Source organism: Spinacia oleracea, chromosome 3, assembly GCF_020520425.1.
Source record: "Spinacia oleracea cultivar Varoflay chromosome 3, BTI_SOV_V1, whole genome shotgun sequence".
Lineage (NCBI taxonomy): Eukaryota > Viridiplantae > Streptophyta > Magnoliopsida > Caryophyllales > Amaranthaceae > Spinacia > Spinacia oleracea.
In genome coordinates, this window is record NC_079489.1 from 37,384,594 (window position 1) to 37,390,764 (window position 6,171).

The following is a 6,171-nucleotide window of genomic DNA, read 5'->3' on the forward strand; positions in this document are numbered from 1 at the left end:
TGTTTACAATCTGAGTCCAACAAACAAAAAGATAAAATTTTCTAAAATAAACAAAAAGATAAAATTTTGAATAATAAACAAAAAGATAAAATTTTGTAAAATAAACAAAAAGATAAAAATTTGCAAATTAACAGAAGATAATTAAAATTATCAGATTTTCAATTTAAGGTTCTTTTTTGGTTGATGATCTATATATAAAGCAAGAGGTGATACGAAATATTTGCTAAGCATCAAGAAGAGAGCACTAACCTGTTTCTGAAACCTAGACTCGTGGTTCTCAATCTCTAATTTTAGCCCCTCAATTTCAAAATAAAAAGATTATTTGGTCGTCAAGAAAGAATAATCTTCTACCCTTCTACTGCCTACATCTACGTTGCTCAGATTTTTCAGAAGTACTGGGCTGGTTAAAGCATCCAAAAAAGATACATCAAGCATTTTTACAGTGTCCTTCTATTTCTCACTGACTATGCGTCTCGAATTGCAATTCCCTTGCTCAAGCATATTCTGCTTTTATAAAATTAAAGAAACAAAAAAGGTCAGATGTTTAAACCAAGATGGCAAAAAGCATTTTGATCAGACATAAATTCTAATAAGATGAAAGCTCTCACTCAATCACTAGCTCGCGAATTTTCTCTTCAAGATTTTTTATTTGATTTTCAGAGACATCATGCTCAAATATTAGCCCCTCAGTGTCAGAGGCAATCCTTTGAAGATGTTCTAGACGACTGACCAAAAATTCAACTTTCATCCCAAGATTTTTAAGGGACCTCAGAGTTTAAAATTTTAGTACTATGTGTTTTGCTCATTCCTTATTAATTAATTATGTACATGATAGTTCTCCATATAGCCGTACCGATTGGAAAGATTGGACCAAGAAGCCCCAATCTAGAGCCAATTCTTGGTTGTGCAACAGGTGAATATATGTTTTACCCAGCTTGAATGCAACTCCTCTCTTGTGTATTGACTTACGCTTCAATTCTTACATGTCGGTCCTATGCTGATCATGGTGGGTGGAAAAGATCTTATGAGAGACCGAGTCAAAGATTATGCATACAAGATAAGCAAGTTGGGTAACAAGGTCGAGTATTTTGAGTTTGAAGGTTTGGAGCATGGCTTCTTGGCTAACAGTTGTAACCTTGAACCAGAACTCAACTCAACAAAAATATTCTATTATTTTTTAATGGAATCCAATAAATTTATTAAATATTACTTATGTACTTCTAGGTATGATTAATTTTATATTTATCTTTAGTATCATCCAATTACAAAAAATATAAGATAAAAAATTCACGAAACGTATAACATATTTGTGTTGTTGTTGTTGTTGTTGTTGTTGTTGTTGTTGTTGTTGTTGAAGAAGAAGGGAGTCAAAGCCATTTGTGGTTAAAAAGTTGACATCAAAGATAAACATCCCCGTCCCTGTCTCCCTCTCAATGGAAAAAATAAAAGATTAATATGAAAAATGCAAAAATATAAAGATTGAATCATGTTGTAAATTTAATTAGATGTCTATCTTAAGCCGTCTATATTCTGTTACGCGGAGTATTTATTGTTGTTGAATATATAAAAGAAACAATCATTATCCTTTAATTTGAATTGCGATTTTCTAAATACAAACCTTATGATCGAGTAATATTTAGACACGAAGTATATAGAATGGTGAGGATGGTTTCTTCAACATTTGGTTTTATGAATAATATGACATTGAGTGCTAAAGTTAAAGTTATATGAATTGTAGATAATAGATTGTTTGATGAAAATCCCGAGATATCTTATAATAATTCGGATTCTTTAATAAAAATCCGTGCATCGCACGGGCATCAAAACTAGTAAAAAATACAACTTAGATTTTTTATATGCCCGTATGTATTAGTATAAATATAGTTAATGAAAATAATTTTGAATTTTTTATATATCCGTAAAAAAAAAAGTAATTTAGATTTTTTGTATATTTTCTGAAATACATAAAATAAATGTTTGATCAGTAGTCTAATACATATCAGGTCTAGTACCAATTGAGATTGACACGAGTAAGGGTCTATTGCTCCTTAACCAAGGTCTCAGGTTCGAGCCTTGGATATGAAAAAAATCTCAAATGGGGAGGGATGCTGCCCATCGAGGTACTCATGCAAACTCCCACGGGAGATTAGTCCACTCGCAGAAAGTAGTGAGAACTCCTTGTAGTAGAACCAAAAAAATATATCAGATGTAGTCGATTCGTATATATGATATTGGCTTTTGCAGACCAGTGTACCTGTATGTATTACAGTTGAGTCAGATCACTTTTTAGTAGCTCTACTAATAAAAAAGTGATTATAAAAAATGTACACATTCTTAATCCTAGCCTAAGTAATTTTATCCTTTACTATTTCACAACTTTTAAACACTCGTACTTCTAAAGATTAATTTAACACCCACTTAGCCAAGAAAAAGAGTTGTTTAACAGCAATTAAATCTCCGAAGCAATTGAAATTTTAGTTTCCAAAAAAAAAAATTCTACTACTCTGCTTACACCTGTCAACTGATGATTTAATTTTACACCTATGTACGAAACAGCTTACCCTAAAACAAAATTTAATTTCCTTTTTTTTTTTAAGGTACAAAATTTAATTTCCTAAAATAATCTAATTAACATAATCACTATTATTCTCTCAAAAAAAATTAAAAATTAAATAATAACAATTGAGAAAAGGATAGTTTTGTAGAAGCCCTAAACCTTCCTAAACTCTACTAATTACAGTTGTTTACTTGTGAAAAGGTTTACTTCTCTTTTTATAAGTACCCACATTGCACGGGTCAGAGAGTAATCCCTAGCAAAGAAAACATAAACTCAAACAAACAATTTGTGATGGAAAACCCAGAGAAATCAATGGAAGATGAGAAGAAACTCAAAAATCTTCCACAAGAGTTGCAAGACAAGATCAAAGCGAAGTTCAATTCTACCCACGAGAATGATCATGCCTACTTTTGTGCGAGACGGAGATCAACTAAACTTGTCGACCGAAACACCACCGTGTCTTAAGGGCAAGAAAGTGTTCGAAGGTGTATGGTGGAGTGCCACATTGGATGGCCATGTCATTAAGTATAATTTAAAATAAATATTAGATACAAATAAAAATGTAAAATAACTTTGACATAGTTTATTATCTATTTACAATCTGAGCCCAACAAACAAAAAAATTAAATTTTGTAAAATAAACAAAAAGATAAATTTTTGTAAAATAAACTAAAAGATAAAAATTTGCAAATTAATAGAAGATAATTAAAATTATCAGATTTTCAATACACGGTTCTTTTGTGGTTGATGATCTATATATAAAGCAAGAGGTGATACAAAATATTTTCTAAGCATCAAGAAGAGAGCACTAACCTGTTTCTGAAACCTAGACTCGTGGTTCTCAATCTCTAATTTTAGCCCCTCAATTTCAAAATAAAAAGATTATTTGGTCGTCAAGAAAGAATAATCTTCTACTCTTCTACTGCCTACATCTACGTTGCTCAGATTTTTCAGAAGTATTGGGCTGGTTAAAGCATCCAAAAAAGATACATCAAGCTTTTTTACAGTGTCCTTCTATTTCTCACAGACTATGCTTCTCGAATTGCAATTCCCTTTCTCAAGCATATTCTTCTTTTATAAAATTAAAGAAACAAAAAAGGTCAGATGTTTAAACCAAGATGGCAAAAAGCATTTTGATCAGACATAAATTCTAATAAGATGAAAGCTCTTACTCAATTACTAGCTCGCGAATTTTCTCTTCAAGATTTTTTATCTGATTTTCAGAGACATCATGCTCAAATATTAGCCCCTCAGTGTCAGAGGCAATCCTTTGAAGATGTTCTAGACGACTGACCAAAAATTCAACTTTCATCCCAAGATTTTTAAGGGACCTCAGAGTTTAAAATTTTAGTACTATGTGTTTTGCTCATTCCTTATTAATTAATTATGTACATGATAGTTCTCCATATAGTCGTACCGATTGGAAAGATTGGACCAAGAAGCCCCAATCTAGAGCCACTTCTTGGTTGTGCAACTGGTGAATATTGCTTTACCCAGCTTGAATGCAACTCATCTCTTGTGTATTGACTTACGCTTCAATTCTTACATGTCGATCCTATGCTGATCATGGTGGGTGGAAAAGATCTTATGAGAGACCGAGTCAAAAATTATGCATACAGGATAAGCAAGTTGGGTAACAAGGTCGAGTATTTTGAGTTTGAAGGTGTGGAGCATGGCTTCTTGGCTTACAGTTGTAACCTTGAACCAGAACTCAACTAAACAAAAATATTCTATAATTTTTTAATGGAATCCTATAAAATTATTAAATATTACTTATGTACTTCTAGGTATGATTAATTTTATACTTATCTTTAGTATCATCCAATTACAAAAAAATATAGGATAAAAATTTCATGAAACGTATAACATATTTGTGTTGTTGTTGTTGTTGTTGTTGTTGTTGTTGTTGTTGTTGTTGTTGTTGTTGAAGAAGGGAGGCAAAGCCATTTGTGGTTAAAAAGTTGACATCAAAGATAAATATCCCCGTCACTGTTTGTAACACCCTAATAATTCCTTGCTTTTTATAAAATATTTTCCGACTTAAAACACAGGAATTACCAAGATATTACCGCCACCGTGATAACGGCTAAGGCTATTTACCAGAATTACGCAGCGGAATTAACTAACTTTCAAAACATCTTAAATAAATAGTTAAAGGTCATTAAAACAAGTTGGAACCGTTGAGGCCCAAATCCAAAGTATTAAACCATTTAAAATCCATTAATTGTAAATAATATTAGTCATGACTATAAATAAAAATAGTGTTTATAAAATACGGAAGAATAAACTCTCAACTCGAATCCCATGATAACGTCTCCCGCAAGTTATCTCTACAAACCTGCCTTATTAAAAATCTATTCCCCAACAACGCAAATGCAATTGATGGATCATCATAGGGTCATTAAGGCAAAGGCCATGACCAGAAGACATGAAGCACGAAGTCAGCAAAAGCTGAGTACGAACAAGCTAGAATAACATTATCATAACATGCTTAACTCGACGAATAAATAATCCACATGCAAAAGCCATATAATAAACAAATAAACATGGAGACAGGACTCGACACTTGACACGACTCTTGGCTCACAGTTTAATAAAAAGTAGCTTCGAACGGCTAAAGTAAAGTATCCTTAAAAGGAAAGAAAAGGGTGATGGGAACCAACCATACACCAAAATAAGTCGGGCTACTACCGACAGTCGGGCCATACCGACAGGAATTCCAATGCACAACGGCATAAAAGAGAATGAAACAACGTCTTGTATCATTCTAGGAGTACAAGTTTTCCGGCAAGACTCCCCATATTGTTCATACTCAAGGTATATACGTTCCAAGAGTTTTGAAGCTCTTTGGGTTACACTTTACGTTAATTAGTATATTATGTTCAGGGCGACTCAAGACTCTACTCAAGACATAACATACAAACAATTAAGCAATTAAACAATTCAACAATGACACTTCATTATTTTACTTCTTTAGGACTTGTGATCAAACATAGACTCAAGTGAAATTACTCCCATTGTTCCTTCTCAAAAATACTGTTTGAGATAACCCGACATTGCCTATTAACAAGCGGGGTGTGCCCTTAGCACGAATTGTCCTTAATTCAATTCACATAGACTCTCTAACATATTCTACCCCTTTGGTAGAATATATATTGCTCACTGGCAATATTCGCGACTGGCTCAATAATTATGCTAGACGTCCTGTACTATAGCATAATAATAATAATAACAACTTGCATGCGCAATACCCATACATGCAAACCAACTTGAACAACATGCTTGACATAATTCAATGATTATAAAAGTCCATAACATGATAGTTCAATAGAATCTATAAAGCATAATTCAATTCATAACCTGCTCGTTCACATAGATTCAATAATAATAATAACATGCTCGTTCTCAATATCCAACATGAATTCATAACAACATATTCATTCCCAATCATCAAACATGAATTCATAATAGCATATAAGTTCACATGATTTGCATTCAATACACTTCACAAAGTCCTCAAGGGATGGGTGGTCACCCTAGTCTTGTACGTACCTGGAATACCTAAGTACGGGGGCCACTGTGCGAATCACGACTCACTAGAAATCAACTCCTAT